Source organism: Camellia sinensis, chromosome 1, assembly GCF_055761805.1.
Source record: "Camellia sinensis isolate YWXY chromosome 1, ASM5576180v1, whole genome shotgun sequence".
NCBI lineage: Eukaryota > Viridiplantae > Streptophyta > Magnoliopsida > Ericales > Theaceae > Camellia > Camellia sinensis.
Window position 1 is genome coordinate 28185950 of NC_138961.1, and position 9547 is coordinate 28195496.

Sequence of the window (9547 nt, forward strand, 5' to 3'; positions counted from 1 at the left end):
TCGGAATAGCTTTATTCAAGTCCTTGAAATCCACGCATACCCGGATCCTACCATCCTTCTTCGGCACCGGAACGATGTTGGCCAACCAAGTCAGGTATTCGGATACCAGCAGGAAGCCTGCGTCGATTTGTTTGGTGACCTCTTCCTTAATCTTGAGAGCCCAGTCCAGGCAGATCCTTCTGAGTTTTTGTTTAACGAGTCGGGCCTCGGGGTCAAAAGGGATCCGGTGCTGTACGATCTCAGGATCGATTCCAGGCATGTCTTCGTAGGACCACGCGAAAACGTCTTTGAAATCTTTTAATAAAGCTACTAAGCGCTCGCGTTCCTCCAAAGACAACGTGGACCCAATCTGGACCAGTCGCGGGTCCTCCTCAGTACCGACATTCACAGTAGTGATTTCATCCATTAAGGGTTTAACAAATCTTTCCTGCTCTTGTTAAATTAAGCGTTGCAAAATCGGAGGAATTTCTTCCTCGTCGTTTTTATCAAAATTTTGAAAGTTTGAGTTAATGCAATAAATCAAGGGCACAGAAAAGTACTTAGAAACCACAGCTACTTGATTCTCATTAAGCACGTCCAAATCGTCCGATTCTTCGGTTACAACAGACTCAAAAAAGAAAGAAAAAGATGACCTAGACAAGACTGTGGCATCCGGGTTATCACCCCAAGGAATACTGGACTCAGACTCAGTTGAGCTGGAACCTGATTCTGACTCACAAGACTTGGTGGAATCAGATTCCGACTCACTACCTGACCCGGTGCTGCTTGACAAAAATCCCTCTTCATACTGCCAGGTGAGAGAGGGTGCGATAGATGCATCTAAAATGTTTGCTGGTAGGCCTGCAGTCGTTCCATTCCCGATCACGCATACCGAGAAGTTATCCCCCAAGCACTTCTGTTCGATCGGAAGATCTGAAAGTAGACACGCTGTAGACACCCCATTTTTTGACTGACCTTAAGACTCAGACGTCACCAACTGGGCACTCGGTGATGTTGCATATTGTGCTCATTCTTAAGTTGCGGAGTCTCAGCTGAGAGCCTTGCCTCCGGACTTCGGAGCTCTTTTGTGCTTTGCCTCAGTTTGCGAACCAGGTCTTGTTTTGTCTATTTTCTTTTCCCGAAGGGAGGGAGAGGTCTCGTAGACCATCTCTCAGTGGCCGTAGGCTACGTTTTGTGGTCGTAGGCCATTTTTTTTCCCGTTTGGAGCCCAATTTCTGATTTTCAGAGCCGCCGGTCTTGTGCCTTGTTTCGGGACCGCTTAACTACCTCTATTTGCTCCGATTTTTGGCACACATCTTATTTCCTCCCTTTAGAGGGACACTGTGGCCCGAGAGACCACCTTCGTGGTTATACGCCACTTCCGGTGCCTAATAGCCTATTTTCGGGGCCCCGAACCGCGCATTTTGGCCCCCGAACCTTCGTTTTGCATCCGTTTTGGTCCATTTTTGGTAGAGACCCTATTTTCATTGTTAGGGAGGTGGTAGGATGGTGGCCGGCCACCTCTTCCCCTGAAAAGCCAGTTTTCTCATTTTCTCTCTCCAAAAGCTGATTTTTCTGACAGAAAACTGGTTTTTCTCACTTTTGAGCCACATTTCTAGCTTTTCACACCACCATTGTGTTATGCTTATCTGGGAGGCCACCAATATGGGTAGGCCGGCCAAAAATTCATCTTGACCCTTTTGAACCATGCTTAAAAGCTAGATTTTCTCTCTCTTGGGTCACATTTTTTGGTTTTTTCTCTACATAGCTCTGTTCTACTCATCTAGGATGCCACCTTTTTGGGTAGGCCAACTAGCAATTTTGCTTGAACCTTTTGACCCCTGATCGGCCGACCAGGGGGAGTGGCCGGCCGGCCACTTGAACTGGCCGGTCTGCTTCTTGCTTTTTGCCCTTTCTGAATGCTTTACAGCTGTGCCAGCCGGCAGGCATTTGGTGCATCCTCCATAGTGTATGGAGGATCTTTGAAGCTTCCAAGAGAAGATTTGGCCTCTCTTCTCTATAAGAGAGGCCTCCTCTTCATATGAGAGGGTTAAACATTTTTGCTTAAAGCTTATAACCTCCCTCCTCCATTGTCACTATTCCATGCTCCAAAACCCTAATTTTCTTGGTCCATTTGCACTACAACCCTTAGCACCACACCTCCATCATCTATTCCAGCACCTTGGAAGTCATTTGCAGAGGTTGAAAGCTCACCAACTTGGTCCAAAAGCTACTGGAGGTCGGCTCTTCAAGGGTAAGTGTCTATTTCCCTTAAACTTGCATTTTTTTGCTTCATTACTTAGCTTCACTTGCAAGTATTTCTGGGCTTGGTCATAAACTAGAAAGTGTCATATTTTGAGCTCCTATTCAAATTTGTTTAAGGGCACTTTGCTGTTTGAGGTCATCTACTTCCCCTTACCCTCTATCTCTCTTTTAGGGCTATTTTTGCATCATACTTTAGCCTTACTTGTGAATATTTTTGAGATTTTTTATAAACTGGAAAAAGCCTTGTTTTGACCTCCTCTTCAAGTTTACTTGAGATCACTTTTCTATTTGGAGTCATCTCCTTCCTTGCATGCTTCATTCCTTCATATTTAGGGCTATGCATTAGAGCATTTGCATTGGACTTGTTTTGGCCTCTTAGCCACTGAAATCTAGGGGATTTTTAGTGGCTTTGATGAGATTTTTAGCTTTGAAATTATAGAGGGGTGACCCTCTCACCCCTCATTTTCTTTACTAGCATCATTGGCTTTCCAAAGGGGCTTTATTTTGCATGCATTGAAGTCACTTTTTGGGCCCAATTTTGCGGGTTTTAAGGTCTTCCTTAGGTCTGTCCAGGGCCCTTTTGATCATATTTTATGTCTATAGTGCATGTGTAGAACAATTCCATTCAAGGCCTTTTGAGGGGGCCTTTCATCGTATGCTTCCTTGACTGATTTTAGGGCCAATTTTGTGAGTTTTAGGGCTATCATAACTCATTTCCAGAGTTGGTTTTGTCATGCTAAGTGTCTATCTTATATGTGCTTAACAACCCCTTGAATGGCCTTCCAAAGAAGCCCCTCATTTTTGCATGCATTGGCTGCATTTCAGTGACTATTTGGGCATATTTTGGCATGTTTTATTCACTATTTTTGGCTGGTTTGATGAGTTCTCATTTGCTTCATATACATGCCATGTAAACCATGCTTGCTAGTCAATGTTGCATGCTATTTTAGTCCATCATGTTGGCATCTTTTGGCCATGCTCTAAACTAGAAATGTGCATGTTTTGGGACTGCCTTGACTCTGTCTTTTGACTTCATGATCAAATAATGCTTGATTTGTATACTTGTGGTTCAATGCATGTGCCTAGTATTTAGTTTTGGGGCTTATTCCAAGCATCGGGTGCCATATTTCCATGTTTCGGGATCATTTAGCATCATATTTTAGTGCTGGAAATTACATGTTCATAGGCCATCTTTCATCCCTTGCCATGCTTTGGTAGAGTGGCATTTGATGCCTTAGGTTCGGTCCTCGGTATGCGTGCATGTGTGCACGCATTTCGGTTGTCTCATTTTCGTCTAATGGCCACTGATGTGAGTGTGGCTGAGGTCCATTCATGTTGGTATAAGTCCATAGTGTATTGTGTATGTCATTTCGGTCCATAGCATTGCGTATGCCAGATTGCATGTTAGAGCATCGTGTATGCCATGTCACATCGAGCATTGTGTATGCCATTTTATAGCATTGTGTATGCTAGGTTATATGTTAATCGCATTGTGTATGCCATCTCATTTGCATCGTGTTTGGGATAGGAGTTAGCCCAAGCACGGGAAACGAGGTACGTTTCGCACTCCGAGTGACGGAACGTGTCTCAATTCCCTGTCGCTGACACTCCGGATTACCCATGATGGAGTTTAGGTCTTCTTGTGTTTTCATGTGCATTCATTTCATATTGAGTCGTGCAATTCGACTCCTCAGCCATCATGCATCGATATGCGTGATTGGTGGCACGAGGATCGAGGACTACACTCCCTGAAGAGTAGTCATGCATACATATGTGAAAATACTTTGCTGTGCCCCTTTCTTGCTCTCTGTTACAGCAAATCAGAAATCAGCGGCCTTCTGGAGCGTTGCGCAATATTCCAAGAACAATTGCAAACAGAGGCAAACTGGGGCATCGTAGTAGATTTTTGCACAAGGCAACTCAAGCATGCATAATTCATCATTTGGAACAGAGCTGAGGCGGTTCATGGATTTGCGTGCTAATTTACCTGCTTTCCTAGATTAATCTGTTAATTAATTAGGATTTTGTATTTATTCGGACTGTACTATTTATTCGGACTGTATATTATTTATTCGGACCCTCCAAGCGAGGGCACAATTGTAATAAGTGTGCATGAGTGTGATGTATGTCTTCCAACCCCACGTCTTTCTCCCTTTTATTTACCAGCTTATGATGGTTAGATTAGGGCATGTTTCAATTAGCATACAGTATGATAGCATGTCTGCATTCATTCATCTGTTTTCAAAAATGATTTTCCGGATTTGGACTCTTTGATGATTTCATCGGTCTTGCATTGCACTCTGCGAGATTAGATACAAGACCGTGACATTGAGTCCTGAACTGTAGTGAGCCTAATGAACAAAATGGGGGGGGGGGAGATTTCCTCCTGGGACGTTCGGGGACGTCTACACACGCCAGCGCTACCCCCATTTCACTTTCGGCGTCCTCAGACCCCACTTTCTTGCTCTGCTCAACCTCAGCTAATGGGTCTGTCTGCTCTTCGGCAACATCATCCCTGGGTAACTGCAGGTCAAAGAAGATCTCAAACCCTGGGATGCGCTTCCTTTCCGCATTTAACTACGGCTCTAGGAAGCCACAAAACGGAAAGTCCTCCCTCTCCCGGACGAAGCGTCCATTTAAGGTACCCTAAATGGGCCGGTGCATTAAGTTAAAAGGCTTCCCCGCCTTCTTCGCTCTGGCTCTCCTAGCCATCTCCTTACCTTTCCTTACCCAATCCTCTTTGGTGGGTAGATAACCCAAGCCAAAGGTATATGGGTTGTGCGGCACTTCGACCAATGTTGTGACGCCCTTCCGGCCACTCTTTCCCAATCCCATCCCGGGGATGTGTTGAAACTTATTCATGAGGTATACTGATTGAGCACTGACATACACCCCCTCATTAATAGCTAAGATGTTCTGCACGACCCGGGCCTCAGCTAGGGTAAAACCGGATAAAAACACATCCTCCATACCATGCTCAATTTCCAAAACTGGCATAGATACTTCCGGCGGTGGATGGATCGATGAATTCCCAAAAATAATGGCTACTCCCTTTCCGTTGGGGTATTTCACCATTTGATGCAAGGTAGAAGAAACTGCCCTCACTTGATGCAGCCATGGCCACCCCAAAAGCAGATTGAAAGTGGCGGGAACCTCTAAGACGTGGAAGTCTACCTCATGCTGTCCCGGCCCAACCTTGGTCTGAATTTTCACTGTCCCCATGACTTCTCTGCTTGTGTTGTCGTATGCTCGAATCACCTGGGCTATTGGCACAAAGTCCGTGGTCTTCAAACCAATTGCATAGGCAGTCCTTACTGGACACACATTGATAGCAGACCCTATGTCGACAAGTACCATGGGTATCCATTTGTTTCTGCACTCCACGGAGATGTAAAGTGGCTTGTTATGGTTCGCACCCTCAGGTGGCAGCTCTTTGTCAGAAAAGGTCAACATCGGGGTAGCTTCTCCCGGAAAAACTAAGCCCACCAGCTGTTCAGGCGTGGTGTCTATTGAGAGCTTGGCCTTTTCCATGGCCGATAAGACAGCTTGTCGATGCACTCGCGATGCCATAAGCAATCCCCAGATGGAGATGTCTACCTGTATCTTTTTTAACTGCTTCAGTACAGCCTCTTCTTCGATTTGCTTCTCTTTCTGTCTTTCAGCTTCCTTTTCCTTCCCAGATGCCTCTGGCTGGTCTAGGTGCGGAAGCTTTAAATATCATCTGGCTGATTACTCCCCCAGTCCTCATCCGTGTGGGCAAGACATAAATCATCGTCCTCCCACCACATTTCATCGGCAGCCAACAGGCACCTGTCTGGCTCTGGTTCAATTGCATCCGCAGTACTCTCCGTCCATATGCTCGCAGCATTCTCTATCTTCGTTCACACAACACTTTCAGTCCCCTCAGGGCCCTTGGCTTTTCTGATTCTCTCAGCATCCTTAAACCTTACTTGTTCCAACTACGTCAGTACAGCTGGCTGTTCAACAATTCCCACATTCATAATGCCCAAGTCCCAAGCGGAATTCTTAGCACCGACGCTCTCCGGCGATTCATTCTGATTTTCGGCCTTTCCGACCACCACTGATATTCTTGCCCCTGCCGGGCCCTGTTCCAACTGAGCTTCGTCAACAACGTCTGGCAGGTCATCAAGCCACCTGGTGACCTTTGCTGACTCCTCAAAATCTGACCAGTTGACCACCATGCCCCCTAGCTCTTATTCATTGAAAAATTGGAGGTTGGCAAAGTCCTTTTCCACAGCCGTCAAACCATCTGTCCCCTGCTCAAATCCATCCCCTTGGATCACACACAGCTTTGCCATCTCTGGCAATTCAATATTAGGCTCAAACTGACCTGCTGGCCGAATGTAATCACTCGGATCGTAGGCTTCCCCAGCAACACTCCCAGACTACTCAAACCCTGATTAAACAATTCCATCCTCCTCTGAAATCTCCTCTGTTCTGTCTTGGCCAGTCACCACCATTGGCTCGGGTTGGGTTCTGGAGATGTCCAACATGCACAAAGAGTCAGTGCAGTCAGGAAGGAGCACCTCCGGCTTAGGTAGGTGGGAAGGAGTGATATATATGCTGGGATCGTAAGACACAACCCCAGTCTGGATGAAGTTGATTCTTTGGGGAGGTGGAGCTTGGTTGTGCGGTGGGAGAGGGTTTGTTGTGATGTTGGGTTTTTCTGGAGGCACAATCACCTGCTTGTCAACGAGATCCTGAATCTCGTGACGCAATCTATAACATTGGTCGGTGTCATGACCGTGTTGTTGGTGATATGCGCAATATTTGGTTGGATTGTGGGAATGGGAAAGTTTTTCTAGCAATGGCCTCGGCTCCAGGGGCTTCAAGTGCCCTTTCCTGATTAATACCCCTAGAGCCTTGGACAGGGGCATATACAGTGGGGTGAAGGTTCTTTGGCCTCTGGGTTGGAATCGGGTGGTTTGTGTGTTGCTTCCGGACGCGCCAGAGAAAGGTGTAGCTGCCATGGGTCTGGGAGGGGGGATGGTGATGACCACGCTTACTTCTGAAGCTCTAGCATTTGCGGCATTACTGGTGCTGTGTTGTTGTTACGGTTGAAAGTTCTTCGGGGTTGCTCTCTATCTTGGTCAATCAGACCTTGTTTCATAGCATCCTCTATTTGTACCCCCATCTCGTGCAAATCTGAAAAGGTAGGGAAGGGGAGCACAATCATTTTCTGCATCAGTTTTGGCTGGAGATTGCGCACAATCATCCGGATTTGATCTTTATCTATAGGCCTTAGGGTCATCATTAAGGCCTTCGCCCTCTATCGGGCCACAAAATCTGAAAAGCTCTCCTTAGGCTCTTGCCTTGTTGTCTCGAGATCACGGGTTGTAATCTCGATTTGAGTGTTATAGGAGTACTGTGCAATGAAAACCTCGGCCATCTCGTCCCAGTTCCGCTTAGCATCATCTTCTAACTTTGCATACCAGATAGCGGCCACACCTGACAAGGTCTAACCAAATAGTGAAAGCTTCTATGGTCTGGTGAGGCCCATCGGTCGCAGTATATCTAAGAATAATCGAAGATGAACCATGGGATCCCCAGATCCATCAAAGCAGTCGATTTGTGGCATTTTGAACTTATCCGGCAACGTCACAGCCACATCAGTATATCCGTCCTCGATGTCTGGTATGGACTTCACCCCCTGGGATTTCTTGAACAACTTCTCGAGCTTGCTCAATTTCAATGTCGTGTGGTCTACCTCGAACTCAAAGGCAGAGTCAGGTTGATTGATAGGCGTAGGTGCCTTGGATAACTGAGGTAGAATCGGGGGCAGAGCCGGCCCCGTCGGGATGTCCGTATCTGCCTGGACATTCGGTGCCTCCCCGGGTGCCGGGACTCCTAGTAGGAGAGGAACTGGATATGAAGCAGATGTCCCGGTTTGTTGTTGCAACCTGGCAATCAACTCTGCCTGCTGGGCCATGATCTCGGCCTGCTGTTTGGCAAACTCATCTCGGTGAGTAGCGTCCCGCTGCATGGTTCTCATGGTCTCCTGCATCTGACGTATCATTTCTTTAACTCCTGTTGGTACCGCCATACTCCCCTGATCTCTCTGAAATATCAGAAGGTCTAACTCTGGAGTAACCTCAGAAAGCTCAACCTGACTGTTCAAAGTCCACCGATCTGGCAATCTCTGCTTGGATACACTGCGTCTTCTCGGCCTCCATCTGATAACCGGGGGTAGAGAGTGGAACACTGGTTGTCCGTCGACCAGATCCTCAGATCGATTGAGTCGGCGACCTCTTGTCCAGAGTGCTTGGGGAATATCTGCTTGGTCTGAAGCAATTGTGCTAAACTACCTAGCAAAAAGATAAATAAAGCAATAATAAGGGAATAAACGAGCAGACAAACGGACAGCATAACAGCGTAAATAAACACAACGCACAGTCGGGTATAATTAACACGCAATTGATACACTGTTCTCAAAGACTGATCATTACTCCCAAATCAATGTCCCCGAAGCTGAATCTGATACCCACAGATAACTGATTCTGAAAATACTGAAATGGTGTCTGCAGGCCTGATACCCAAAATACTGAACTGGTGCCCGCAGGCCTGATACTCAGAATACTGAAGTGGCGCCCGCAGGCCTGATGCCCAAACTTGTAACTGATACATGCATTTGTATAGAGACGCACTCTAAAAGCACATAACAAACAAGTGAGAGCCAAAACACCCCTATGTTGGGGTAAGGTTTCCCTGTCCTATTTTGTCAAGAGCTAAGGTTTCACTACGCACGCAGCGGTTTCAAACAACCTATAAACGGGTAAACAACATGTCCTAGTTTGGAATGGCCACTATGGATTCCGAATATGCACTAGGTCGAATGGTCGAAGAGGGTGCCCCGGTAAAACCGGGGTTTGTGTTCCCGTCGTGGCAGAGCCCGCAACCGGTCAACCTTATGGCACGCTTCTCGAAGCGAGCCTCTAGCAAACCGTTTAGGAATAGCATACGGCAAACACGGTATCCTAGGCGCACCAATGCAAATGCAATGCAAAGAAACACATAAGTGTAGTCAAAACCAGATATCATGAGTTCGAGTCAAGTTCTCTAAATCCCTAGCAGAGTCGCCAGAAACTGTAGACGTCCCCGAACGTCCCGGGAGGGAAATCCCCCGTTTTGTTCATTTGAGGCTCACTATAGTTCAGGATTCAAAGTCACGGTCTTGTATCTAATCTCGCAGAGTATAATGTAAGACCGATGAATCGTCAAAGAGTCCAAATTTGGCAAATCATTTTTTAAAACAGATTTTTTTTGAAAGAAGTGCCAAACATGG